Source organism: Schistocerca americana, chromosome 3 (genome assembly GCF_021461395.2).
Source record: "Schistocerca americana isolate TAMUIC-IGC-003095 chromosome 3, iqSchAmer2.1, whole genome shotgun sequence".
NCBI lineage: Eukaryota > Metazoa > Arthropoda > Insecta > Orthoptera > Acrididae > Schistocerca > Schistocerca americana.
Genome location: NC_060121.1, coordinates 432322819 through 432337890, shown reverse-complemented (window position 1 = coordinate 432337890; position 15072 = coordinate 432322819).

The window sequence follows — 15072 nt, the reverse complement described above, 5'->3', positions numbered from 1 at the left end:
TCAACCTCTGGCATATGGTTTCATTTAAAATGAAACAGTTTTATCGATAGTTTTTTTTTCATAAACGAATTTGCCTATTTCCTTTTCATCTAGCTTATTTTTCTTCTCGCTGCTGATTTAAAATCATCCTCGCACTGACCTGTCCAAATGTTTGGTCTATTCATTTTGAAATTGCTTCCTTGTTTCCACTAGCCTGTGTTCTGTTTCCGATACATGAGCTAAAATTTTGCTGGAGGTCTAACGACTAATTCAGACATTTACTGCTGCTTTCTTTCGTCTTTTTTTCTAATTGCGTGTGTGGAAGTCGTACCGTCTGTTCGTCTGGTATCTTACGTGTCTTGGTATGAAAATATGTACAAGCTATGTAACAAGCCTAAAAATTGTGTAATAGATAAATACATGCCGCTCCTAGAGGCAACCCGAATCAAGCAGCTGGTCTTAAATGTAGAAAGTCCACCCAATGACAGTACAGACTGATGTCTCTTGTGATGCGTATGTGGCTTTACGAAAATGAGGGAAAAGTGACAACGGATAAAATCCAGTTTTGATCAGCATGTAACTCGTACCTTAGTAGCGATTTACATGTCTGCGTTAAAATTAACCCATAATGTAAGTAGAAGGACGTGACTTTCGAATTATCTTTTGAGTGTTTCGCCATCTGAGTAATTTGTGTTTCGTTGGTATTCATGAAGTCAATAAGTGAAAGTAAGTCTGGGCAATAATTATGCGGTTATAAAAGGGACTGGGGTAATTTAAGATCCCTTATAAGGCAGATTAAGTCGGAAAGCACATTCATTTTCACTAGTCACCAAAGTAATTCGTGACACCCATTGAAAAAGACTATGCACAGGAGACGTGAGGTGGGCAATAAATTAGTTCTTCGAAGTTGTACGGCGGTAAGAAGCATGACATACACAGTCGAAACTATACTGGTGTGACACCAGCCACGTTTCAGGATGCATTTGAAGTAATCTATGTTTCTGTGACTCATATGTACGAGATGGCCTTTTGTATACCAGAAGACGACTGCGACATGAGTGTGTTGGATGATGACGCGCGCGTCTTACGTAACGGCAGCCCAAACGACCGGATGCCCCTACTGGCTCGTTTCCGGACTCAGCGCTGCCTGCCATTACCGCATTCCTGGGTGGAGTCACCCACCAGCAGACGGTGGAAATCGTTACGAAACTAACTCGCCAGCCGGAGTGATAACGCATGTTTCGGAAACTTTCTGCGGTCAAGAGTAAAGCCATTTACCAAATCCAGCTGGCACGGGCGACCTTCTTCGAACGAGTTCTCATTTATGCGTCGCACTCAGACATGCTGGAATATCTTTCTACGCGGCACCGGAATCAGGCGTGGTAGCGACTCAGGGTTAACGTGTTGCATACAAATGGCGCACTGACGCTACAACGGTATCTCCCGCTAAATTTAGCTTTGATCAGCAAGACCGGCAAACCAACAGCATGGCACGCATCACGTATCACCGACAGACATGACGCATTCACAGGATAGAACGGCCTTCAGTTAAAATTACAAAAATGAAATTTCTTGTCACGTAGTTTTATCTTCGTGTGCGAGAATTCTCGGCTACGTTTCGCAAACGACTTTCGTGCCTCTGCAAGTGTTAAATAATTTGTGTAGTAAAAAATAATTAACTGCAAATGTCGTGTGACTAGGGCCTCCCGTCGTGTAGACCGTTTGCCGGGTTCAAGTCTTTTGATTTGACGCCAATTCGTCGACGTGCGCGTCGATGGGAATGAAATGATGATGATTAGGACAACACAACACCCAGTCCTTGAGCAGAGAAAATCTACGATTCAGCTAGGAATCGAACCCAGGACCTTAGGATTGACATTGTGTCACGCTGACCACTTTTTTTCCCATTTTGTTCGTTGTTGATCGTTGTGGACGTCATATGACATCCGTTCAGTTCGTTTGTTGATCCTTCTACTCAGTTTTTTATTACAGAGACCAACCGGCTCTCTGACCGAACACGCTGAGCTACCGTGCCGGCAACATAACACCCAGTCCCTGAGCGGAGAAAATTTCCGACCCAGCCGGGAATCGAACCCGGGCCCTTAGGATTGACATGTTGTCACGCTGACCACTCAGCTACCGGGGGCGGACGCCACTCACCTACCGGAGGCGGACTATAATTAACAGTGATGGAGAAATGAAATTTAGATGATAAGCAGTCACCCTGGCTACGTCCCCTTTCAGATTCGGTATCCTGTTGCGTAAACCACATGTAAACCCATCCAAGGGATACACTTCGATTTTCATCGGCTTTGAATAAGTTGCAGGGCAGAGCAAAACAAGAGATTTTCTTATACGTTTCCATACGACAGTTAAGGGGACGTAACACATCGTCGAAAACATTTAGATTACTTTTGCATGAATACCGCTGAAACGGTAACAGATACACAAAACACTTCAAATAAAAGTTCTGTTTTTTTTTTCTTTTTTTTTTTTAAGTACGTTACAACGATCCGCATAGATTTGTCTAAAAAGTCTATTTTTCGAAATCCCCTGTCTTCAATGCGCAAAATGAAAGCGCATTCAGCCTTTTTTGACCCGAACAGTTATGCACTTTCTCATTATTGTATAGATTTGCAATAATGATTCAACAATAACATACAAACAATTTCGAATATAAAATAATTAAATCTCAAAATGCTACAACTTGAACAGATATGGCAAATGTAAAGCGGACACATATCGGGTGCGTACTACGACACGTAGATACTGTATTTCTAGTTTATTTGTGACAGATGCGTTTATTTGGAATACTACTTCATGGTGTAAGACAGAATTTAGTAGTAACTATGTTATACGTTTTGCTATTCGTCAAATGTCGAAATGAAAAGCAAAATAATGCGGGGAAGAGATTTCGAAAAAAATGGTTTTTTCAACAAATATGGGTGCGCTATTGTACCGTACATTAAAAACTATAGAACTTTTATTTGATTTTAAAAAATACTTGCTACCGTTTCAACGGTATTCATTCTGGAGCGTTTCATCCCCTTATCGGCCGTATGGGTAAGTATAAAAAATGTGTCTCTTACTTTCTTACTTTTCTATGCACTAAGACATAGTCAAAAGACGATCAAAATCGAAGAGTATCCTTTGCGTAGGTTTGCTTGTCAGTTTCTTGAGGAAGCCACACAGCTACAGCGTGGTGTATACAGCACAGATATTGCAACTACACAAAAGGTGACTACTTACTGTGGATATTATTTTGGTTCACTGTATTTGGCCACAAGAGTGTGTGGGATGATACAAAATGCAAATGTCCTAGTTTCGATTAGTTATTTTTGGCGGTACTGAGAATGTTACGCACCAGTTGCTGAAAAAGTGTGATATATTTACCACAACATATTTCGTGACTACATTATCCTATTATTAAGTGTTAAAAAACAAGGAAACGCACACCAATACATCGCAGTACTACACATGCTGACAATCATGCGTATCTAAAAGTTACTGTGCCATTAGGCACCGTCAAAAATACAAATCCAGCAGCATTGTCAGACATTTAAAACTTTTCCTGGAAACATTTCGAGTTGCGGCGCCTAACACTCTTACAAAGCTCGGTTGTAACCTAAAGACAACTGCCTTCACCTACCATAGATTGTACTGTTTTGTAATTGCACTATTCTGTAACGAATATGGCCCAGCGCTCTACAGTAAAATCCTTGAACGTTTTATGTCAAGTCCCAGCAAATTATGAAAAACAATATTGCACCTGTGTTATAGTGTTAGTATCCACACAGAATAACCAGTAGGAGTCTTAGCAACCACTAAGTAGACTATGCTGGTGCCTCCCCCTCAACGAGGCCATCGCTGAAGTGGACCCACAGGTGCCCCTTGGTCACTTCTGTCTTCTCATTTAGCACGTTAACGCGCTCCTGTCTCACCCCGCAAAAAATCTCTCTCTGTTCTAAATTTGACAGCAACCGCCCTTTTTCTTCAATGTGCAATACATTCATGATGCTTCCCAACGAATGCCTCTCATTCTTGAGGTGCTTTGCCAGCTCTGATCAAGCGTTCTCTTTGTTATTATTCTCTTTAACCTTACTTTAAAGTGTCCTTCGTGCTTGCTATACAAACTTCATTCCACAATCTTGACATATTGCTTCATTATCTCCTGCTGATGACATTGCTATCTTTAGTTAAAGTGAAGAAGAAAGACCTGTTGAATGCAATGAGCAGTCTAATGAGCAAAAAATACAGATTTAGAGTAAATCGAAGAAAGACGAAAGTAATGAGAAGTAGCAGAAGTGAGAACAGCGAGAAACCTCATAATTTGTGATCATGAAATTGATGAAGTTAAGGAATTCTACTACCGAGGCAGAAAAATAATCCCAGACAGACGGAGCGAAGAGGTCATAAAAAGCAGACTAACAATGGCAGAAAAGGCATTCCTGACCAAGAGAAGTCTACTAATACCGATCGTAGGCCTTAATTAGAAGAAGAAATTTCTGAAAATAGCACTGTATGGGAGTGAAAAATGCATTGGAGGAAAACCGGAGCAGAAGAGAGTAAAAGTGTTTGAGACGAGATGCTGCAGAAGATGTTGAAAATTAAGTGGACTAATGAAGAAAGTAATGAGGAGCTTCTCCGCAGAATTGGTGGGGAAAAGAATATATGGATAACAAAATTTTATTCATGGCTGTCAATCAGCAGCTGTTATTAACCTTACATCCGAAGGCAACCGTCAAGCAAACCCGGGACGATGGAGTCCTACAAAAATGGGTATAGAATAAGAACTTAGTGATTACCAGATTCCACGTCAAGATACTGGAGAGTTCAATGTATCGCCACTTCTCTGTTGGCCAACGGTGCTACCATCAGCTGATTATTAAATAAAACTGATCACTGCAGCCATTCTTGGCCCTTTTTACAAGCTATGTTTTTTGTGTGTAAATTTATACTTTTGATTAGCAAATGACATAAGGCCTTAATGAGAAAAGAAACGGAAATGACGGAGACCCACATTCTGGGAAGTTCGGCCGCCACGTGCAAGTCTTATTTCATTCGACGCCACACTGGGCGACTTGTGCGCCGGTGATGGTTTTTCATTTCTTTGAGACAGATGTCCTATTTAGTTTCACTCAAGTTACAAACACGAGCGCCCTCATTGTGCTTAGTTTTCGTAAGCTTTTAGGTACACATGCACTCGTTGGGTCTTATATAAGTGAACTCTCTTATGGTCACACTACGAGTCGTCGGCCGGAGTGGCCGTGCGGTTCTAGGCGCTGCAGTCTGGAGCAGAGCGACCGCTACGGTCGCAGGTTCGAATCCTGCCTCGGGCATGGATGTGTGTGATGTCCTCAGGTTAGTTAGGTTTAATTAGTTCTAAGTTCTAGGCGACTGATGACCTCAGAAGTTAAGTCGCATAGTGCTCAGAGCCATTTGAACCAGCCACACTATGAGTCAGTCGGTGGTAATCATCATATGTCTTCTGGTATTTTTAGTATTTTATTTACGTTCCGAAGTTTTCTTCATCACCACATCCCACCATTTTACGTTACTTTTTAACTGCTTGCCAATATTAGGTAAAAATTTCAACGAATGACTTTTATAATGTGTTTTTACGGTGCACTTATTGTTTTTACTCTGCTGTTAATTGTGGTCCAATCATGATAATCACGAAATTATTATTTTAAACCCATTTTCGTGGGACTCAATCGTCCAGAGTTTGCTTGACGATTGCTTTCCGATGAAAGCGTAATTGCATGATCTTCTGAGAATGGCAAATTTCCCGGAACAAGTCAAGAAGATATTTAATAAAAATTTGTGCAGCTGACAACTGATTATTTATATTCTTAAAACATGGAAAACACTGACAAGAAGGTAGGATGGGATGTTAAGACATTTGTTAATGAATCAGTGAAAGACTTCTGTGGTACTATAGGCAGCTGTAGAAGATAAAAACTGTAGAGGAAGACAGAGATTGGAATACATCCAGCAAATAAATGAAGTAGATTGCCAGAGCTACTCTGAGACGAGGACGTCGGCACAGGAGAGGAACTCGTGGCGCAGTTAGAAGACCGACGACGAAAAAACCACCCTCTTCATACCCGTGCCTGTCTTATGCTTCAGCCTCTGCTGCAGTTTGTTTGCAATTTTGAACGCAATTGTAACCACTTTTGTTGTTGAATAACCTCGCCAGTTTATATGAGATAATTGCCCAACATTGCATGACCGTATATATCTGTGGATTTATCACTTTTTGGTTTCTCTGGCCTACCGTTGCAACAATTTTAATAATTAAACGCACGTCTAAACTATTTCGTGCCATTATTTGTCTAAGTATTTTCATTTCATCATCTATCTTTCATAGGGCTTAGTGGGACAGTATTGGCCCTATGCATTGCAATTTGAAGAATGCTCTTTTATGCTTATGGTGGTGGCATAGGGTTTTATTAAGTACTGCATCAATGAACGAGGATTTTCTGCAAATTCTTGTCTCAAGCTTGTTTTTCTTGTGCTGATCCTCAAATTAAGATGATTGAAAAGTCCCTGTAGCTTCCCCAACTGTAAATATTACATTCTTATGCATCTTTTAAAAGTCATTCGCCATTTCTTTCTTCCTCGAATCCTTGATAAAGACATCTGCCGTCTGCGCTGCTAACGCACCACCCATTGGTAAATCATTCTCTTGTACGTAAAACTTACCATTAAATTTAAAAAAAATGAATCTTAAGTCAAATTTTAATAATACTATAAATTCATCTGTTCCAACGTCAGCTATTTTACCATGTTTACGTAAGTTGCTTTCTATAATAGCGCGCGGGATTAGCCGAGCGGTCTCGGGCACTGTAGTCATGGACTGTGCGGCTGATCCCGGCGAAGGTTCGAGTCTTCCCTCGGGCATGGGTGAGTGTGTTTGTCCTTAGAATAATTTAGGTTAAGTAGTGTGTAAGCGTAGGGACTCATGACCTTAGCAGTTAAGTCCCAAAAGATTTCACACACATTCGAACATTTCTTTCTATAATACCTATCATTTCCCCAAATGGCAGAGGTGTATACAAATTAATCATATCTAATGAAGCCAGTCTTGCTCCGTCATCTAATCTGCACTCTTGTATCAATTGTCCCCCCCCCACCCCCCCCCAATATTTAAACTGAAAACGTTTCAGTACTGTTATACTATTTACGATGCATATCGCTTAACCATTTAATTAATTTTGCTCAAGGTGTGCTTCTTCCATCGACAGTGGGCTTCACTGGTGCCCCAACTTTGTAGAGGTTTAGCTTACCATCGAAGTATGGAGGCAGTGGCTCCATTACACTTTTTTTCCTTTTTAATAAAAAAACTGAGATGTTTCAAACGTTTTTAAGCACTACTTGAAACCTACTAGTATATTCATACTTCTTCTACAGTCTCATTTTCGGAAACGAAACAACTGACTTTATCCACATAATCTTCTTGTTTCATAATTATGGCTGTGTTCCATTTCTCACCTTCCACCACCAACGCTTCATTTTCTTGCAACTCCATGTTACTTGTTCTAAAATTTTTGCTTCTATACTCATCTTCCCAATACGTAATTCATTGTTAATTATTTTATTTCTGTTATATACACTAATAAACTACGCTGAAACTATTTCGACATTTTTAAATTATCCATAATCGTTTCGGTTTCGTCACTAATTTACGGATCTTTTCTTCGGAACATTGTATTTCAAGCCTATATGTGGAAGAGCAACTGCCTCATTGTGTAACTTTTAAGTTAGGAAACTTTTTAACCCTTTTTTAAAATGTTTCATTGTTCAGGTCACACTTTCCCACTCAGTTTGTTTTACTATATCTCGCAATTTATTTTCGTGTGTATTCACTATAATCTCTTGTTATTTAAGAACTAAAACATTGATGCCTTAAAGTCATTCGGCAAACTGTATGGCAAAAAGTTCTTTTGATAACAAAGTTCTTCTGATAACCATAAACGTACTTTATGCAACTAGTCACCGAACGTAGACGTCTTCTTACACAATTCTCTGATTTCACTATCTAACCACATTCTACGAAATGTTATACCTAATGTATTCGTTAAAGTGTTCTTTATATTCATTTTAAAACCGAAAGTAGCGTAGTTGGGGGTTACATAAATGATTCCCTACACGCCGTTTGTTTAAGGTGATGTGCGGTATCACTTTCATAATTTTGATACGAGTATCTGTTTATGCATTCACGTATTTTCTAATCGGAAGCAATAATTTTCAGACCTCGTAGTCACTCCGTTCTTGAGTTTCCTTGTTTTCTCGTACACTGGCGTGTGCCTGGCCCAACACATTCCAGCTTATCTGTTGTGACGCCATCGTACAGGAACCAGTACGGGGAATGTTACGCACCAGTTGTCGAAAGAATGTGAATATTTAACACAACATGTTTCATTTCCAGATTATCCCACTGTCAAGTGCTAAACTACTCAATCAAGATACTAGTGCACTTGGCCATTATCGGAAACACGCATTGACGTTGCAGTGAGCATGTATAGTGGTTACTAAGGAAAACGCATCGCACTAATATGCTTTCGGGTCACTTATCCGTATACCGTCAACGCAATTACACACTGTGTGACGATAAGCCGACCAAAGTTCTCTCACTCCTAGGTGCAATAATATTGTGGTCGACTAGGACAGGAAGGAAAGACAAAGTGATACATCGCAATACCACACCTAAAAGTTACTGTGCTTAATGGTAACGTCAAAAGTAAAAAGCCAGCAGCAATTGTGCATTTTCAGGCACTTATTGGGTTCCATGAAAGCATATAAGACAAATATGCACTGCCCTGGAATGAGTAGTTATGATATTGAAAGAACATTCATAAAAGTGAAACATTAGAAGCGTAAAAAATTAAAAACTGTGGAAACAAAAGAATGCAATAGTTTATGCATTTATATAAGACTTTACAGCGAGAGGTTCGAACTAAGGCAATAAAATCTTTCATGGATTAAGTTAGTGAGCCACAATGTTGTCTTGAAACTTACATTTTTAATTATGGGGTTTATCGCTTGTTCTGCAGAGTGACTGTAGAAAATTTCGGACTGATGTCCTGCCTCACAATCACCTAATCACGTAGGATACACGTAGGATACGAATTTTAGTCTCGGAAATTACAGGAAATTAATTCCAAGGAAAGGAGATTAAGATTTAATCGGTAGACAATGTCATTAGCGGAGGAATATCGAAAGAATTCTCCCAGCATTTGCCTTAGAGCGGTTTAGGAGAACCGTGATAAACCGGACGGGCGATTGAACCGCAGCCCTACCGAATACTAGCTTCAGCCCCTGGGGTCGACTATGGATATTATAATGAACTGCTCCTTCGTAAAGAAAAATTAATTAACTTGACCTTTGACTGACACAGATAAGACAGGTATTGCGTTTAAACTCCCTTTTGAAATTTTATTTTTTTTTTTTTTTTTTTTTGCCCAGATGCATTGATTTTAAAATTTTGGACCGTCTAATATAAAATTCAGTGAAAAATTTTTCTCTAGGTGAAAATGTTTTCCTCGTGGTTGCTATAAGGAGAGAACGGGTTAGGTACAGGATAAATTGGCGGACGGAGGTTTCTGTTTTTCCGGTTCTCAGAGAACACCAGACAAAGTCGGAGAAAACTGGTACAACTCGCGATGAAAACACCGTCTCTTGTGGCAGCTAAAGTACTCACAGTCACCTTAAGATTTTCTTGAAACACTTTCAGAATGAGAAGGTTGAACAACAATGGTATTATGATATATTCTTACTAACAAACTGGTCGCTTAGGGAACGTCTTTAACACACAAGCTGACGGCGAAATATTTCTCGTCCGCGATAGTAGCAGATTTACCCGGTATTGTTCATTTGCGAAGAAATCACTATGCAGTGGATTGCTAAATACACTATTCGTTTTATAAAGGTCCGAGATCCAACATCCGATAGAAGTTCGTAGACGATATTCATCTTCTTTCTCGCAAGATACATTCTTTTATTCTTGATAATTGCGATTACAATTTGTGTCTCCTCCGCACTTCAGATTACGTCTATATGCAAAACTACGGATCTGACCCCAAAGAAACAATGTCCAACAGCCGTTCCTTATCTCCAAAATTGCAAAAGGCATAGATGCTCCTTTCCACAGCTAAGAGCGTTGTCGCCTCAATTACGGTAGTGCATCCTCGCTGGTACTCGCAGCCGGAATATTACAAAAATATTAATTAATCGCTCCGCTGCATTGGTAATTTATACGTTTCGTTTTGTTCTCTAGAGTTTGTTTTGAATACGCATATCTGATTACTAAAGCTTCCTTATTCAATTTATTCAACAGTTATGACACTTATAACGGAAGTATATTAATATACACCATAGAAGCGTCACTTCACATTACGTAGGGACATTACAATATGTCCCTTCATACCAAGAAATGGTGATGCTTCTCTAATCCTAAGGCATATAGGGTTTTGAATGCAAGGTACTAGCTCTGTAACTGCCAACCTGTCAGTTCCGTTTAGGAATTACAAAGGCGCAAAGAGAAAAATGTTACAATGAAATCTTCCCTCGACGACGATTGCAAAGATATTTACAACTGAATCCTTAAGTGCTTTTCTCAGCCCTATTAACCGACGTTTTGTGACATTGCGATGCTTCTGGCGTTCGTTATTGAAACGATGTATTAACGCGTTCAGGTCGTCCTATGATTCGTGCGACGGCAACCAGATGACATATGAAGGAAGTTAGGAATATCCCTTGAATTTTGTAAGAAAGAAGTATTTTTTCTGAATTATGTCAATTCTGACATGCTGCACCTAGATGGGAAGACCGATCAGAAGTCGTTCCTATAGACATTAGGCGGTAACAACACTAACTCTGGAAGGCAAACGTCTGAGTTCGAGTCCCGATCCGGCACAATGTTCAAACACGTATCAAAATTTCGTTCTGGACCGACCCTCATAGAAGCCGTTGTCTTACACAATGACGACGGACAGAACTTTACAAAGTGCGCATAAGACTTTTTCAAACGATATATATTCAAGTGGAATGTTTGTTATTTCACTGAGGCAGTTAGAGTTAAAATGATAATTTAGGCAGAATAATTAAATAAGAATTTTAAGGAGGCGTCTCAGGATTATTCTCAAAGGATTTAGACGATGGGACACGAAAAAGAGCAGGATTTATTCGAACTGCATGACGACATGACTACGTATATGAATTATGTACTTTTATAACAACTTTCTTGCCATTCAAAAAATTAAGAACATCTTTTATATGTATTATAGTTAGTCTGTGCGAATAAGAAAAATTTTATCTACATTCCCACCATGTGCTGAAGCGCCTTATTCGTATCTTTCACTAGCATTCGCGGATGTAAAAATTTTGTAAATCAGTTTAATCCGATATGTTTCTCGAAGTTTTGCCAGAACCTTTATACCTTGCAGCCGGATGGCGTCAACATCTTGACACGAAATTTCGCCGGATATGCGTTCAGCCATCTTCAGGTGAGTTTACACTGGAGATTCCTGTTGCATGTGGCTAATTTCATACCGAAAACTGGTGCGTGGCGCATGCGCATGGATTATCACTGCATAAGCCACCAACTGTCGAATATACTCGACAGAAGGATCTTAACTCATCACAGGCCGATTTATGCTGTGAATCCCAACGCGCATGCGCTACCACGCTACTTTTGGTAAGTATAAAGTAAAGGATGTGCTCCACCCATCTATAGTCTTAACTCACCTGAAGATCGCTGAATGGTTTTGAGCCGAAATATCGTGGCAAGATGCCTACGTCATCCGGCTGCCAGCAAGCACCCTCGTGGAACACTTTAATCCATTCAGTAGCCGTTCAACCTTAATTCTCTTCCGCTGAACTCGAACATCATGATTTACACACCACTATTTAAGAAATCAGAGGCCAGACATGACCAAATTTTAGTACAATAGCGCGGCTTACCCCCGTCGGAGGTTCGAGTCCTCCCTCGGGCATGGGTGTGTGTGTCGTCCTCTGCGTAAGTTAGTTTAAGTTAGATTAAGTAGTGTGTAAGGTCAGGGACCGATGACCTCAGCAGTTTGGTGCCATTAGACCTTACCACAAATTTCCAATTTAGTACAATATAACGTGTTACGTTCTTTGTACCGTCCATAAGTTACAGTTTTCCGTCCTAATTACTGAAGCCGATTTTGTGAATATCTCTCCAGAGCATTCCCGCAACATTCAGAAGTCACTGAAGTCGTTACCAGTTGTCTTCACGTGCTGCATACTGGCAAATGTTTTAATGTAGTCAGTTTATCAACTGTACGTTAATTAACTGTAATATTATATTGCGTTAATGTGCTGCACTTTTCAATGAAATAAGAATTATAGTGTTCCCTTGTCAGTACGCAGGATGTTAAAAAAGATATTCCATATTTTGAGAGGTGCTAGTATGGACCAAAACACGAAAAAAATGTTCGGTATACATGGGCTCAAAAAGGCATACCGCAAGAGCTATGAGCACTTCTTCAAATTTGCTACTTCGAAACACATCTCTTCTACTACAAGCTCTTTCCGATTACCAACGGCACACAGAATGCGGTAGACAAATGTGAACGCATTATCCTGTTTCACAGTAGATTTTGAAATGTCACCTGCCTGCAATTACATACCCCCTTGCTCTTCTACAACAGGACTATGAATGTCGTAAGGTCTGCCACTATCTGCCATTGTTGAAGCTACAGAACTAGTCGCTGGAAAAGACTACTGAATAGGCGTGCATAGGGACAGGGGCTCGAAATTTGCTTCACTTTGTCAGATTATAACAAAATATTGTCGTTTCCCCTATGGACTAATAACCTTCTATTACGCTGGTAAGGGCAAAGGTAAAACTACAGTGTAAAGAATTTCTCAAACTTATTAAAAGACAAAAAGGTTCCATTAGAAATAATGTATGCGCTGGATTTCCTGGAAATGGAAATGCGGTTTACAGTAACAACATTAACAGATGTTTACTGTATGCTGTCTACATGAGGAATATCTTGGGAATGTGTCCTCATTTATTTAGTACGTTCTCCAGGTCGTTCCTAATAGTAAAGAGTTTGCAATAGAAGAGATATGTTTCACAGTAGCAATGATGAACAAGTGCTCATAGCTCTTAATGTATGCGTTCTTGTGTGTGTCTTTACTGGATATTTTTGTATTGATTTGGTCCATACCACCAATGACTATTGTGTACGGTGGAGTATGTACCAGTATATTGGGTAACACTTCGTTCAACTCGCTTGCGACGTGCATGACGGTACGCAGCGCTCTTCACATGTGCGTAATCCAGAGAACACATGTAACGCTTATCTTCGCAGATCGCGCGACGTAGCAACGGCTGGGAACCCCCGCGAGATGCCGCGGGGAGTGATTACCTCGCGACTTGCACCTCCACTGGGGGGATACCCGCTGGACAGCGCCAGACCCGTTTTCCTGCTAACGGTACAGCGGGACGCTCCGCCAGTAGTGCGTCACGGCGTTTCGCTTACTTTCTCTGAACGGCCCGTTGAAACTTTAATCGCCTTTCTGTCGGAACTGCCCCTCTACACATCTCTGAGAAGTATAAAGGTGCAGAAAAGTATCAGTCTCTTTCGCGAATGGGTCAGTTAGGACCACGCGAGATCTGCATTCGTCGGCTTTCCACTTAGCCCAGTATTCTTTCACAGGCTTGGTTTCATTGTTCTGTCCATGTATGTTGTTTGTTCCTTTTCTCTTCTTTCTAGGTTCTTCGTGTTTGTATGACTTTCCTGACTGCATCCTACTCCTGTTAATCAGGCAGGCCGGCCGTAGTGGCCGAGCGGTTCTAGGCGCTACAGTCTGGAACAGAGCGACCGCTACGGTCGCAGATTCCAATCCTGCCTCGGGCATGGATGTGTGTGATGTCGTTAGGTTAGTTAGGTTTAAGTAGTTCTAAGTTCTAGGGGACTGATGACCTCAGCAGTTAAATCCCATAGTGCTCAGAGCCATTTGGACCATTTTTTAATCAGGCAGTTCTAATTCCTTAGAGTGTATTTCTAGAAATTGGTTCAAATGGCTCTAGGCACTATGGGACTTAACATCTGAGATCATCAGTTCATTAGACTTAGAACTACTTAAACCTAACTAACCTAAGAACCTCACACACGTCCATGCCAAAGGCAGGATTCGAACTTACGACCGAAGCAGCAGCACCGTTCCGGACTGAAGCGCCTGGAACCGCTCGGCCAAAGCGGCCGGCTAGTGTATTTCAGTTAGTACCAATTGGTCTAGTTATCTTATTTTTCAAGTATGTGTTATTCTAATGCATTAGTTTTCTTGGGTCATTCTTTCTATGTGCCCCATGATTTGGATTCTGCATACGCATCGTAACTGTGATTTTAGGGATTTGCTTACAGATTTCTTCATTGTGGATTTGAGATATATTTCGTATTTTATTTTTTATCCTAAGATTTTTCTCATACTCTCACGTTATTTTATGTCTAATTACTGTTTTGTGTTGGACAATAAGTGCCCCCGATATATATTGTACTTAGGCGTTATTGCAATGCCTGTGTTATTCAGAGATACATGCATGCACGTCCAAAGGAACAGGCACTGCGGCGACTACAGTCGTTGTGAAGTACATTAAATGTATTCGCAATTGCGAATATGGACAACCATCAGTTGTATAATGGAATGATGACAACGAAAACTTGTACCGGAGCGGGACTCGAACCCAGATTTGCCGCGTATCGCGAGCGTCCGCCTCACCATTGAGCTATCCGAGCAAGAGTCATGGCCAGACCTAAATTTCCATTTGTTATTAACTATGTGTCTACAACCTGCATTCGCACGTACAGAGGAGACATTATTAATTGAAAGTCGCTTGCCCGATGTCTGCAGATAAATATGATACTGCATTACCTGTGCAATTCAGAAATATGATGCAATGTTCCGTTGGACATGCATGCCTGTAGGGGAATATACACAATGGTTGTACGAGTACAGGTTTTAGACACATAGTGGACGACATATGGAAGTTTATGTCTGACGGTGAATCGTGCTCGGATAGCCTAATGGTACTGCTTTCAATACATTAAAAAGCCG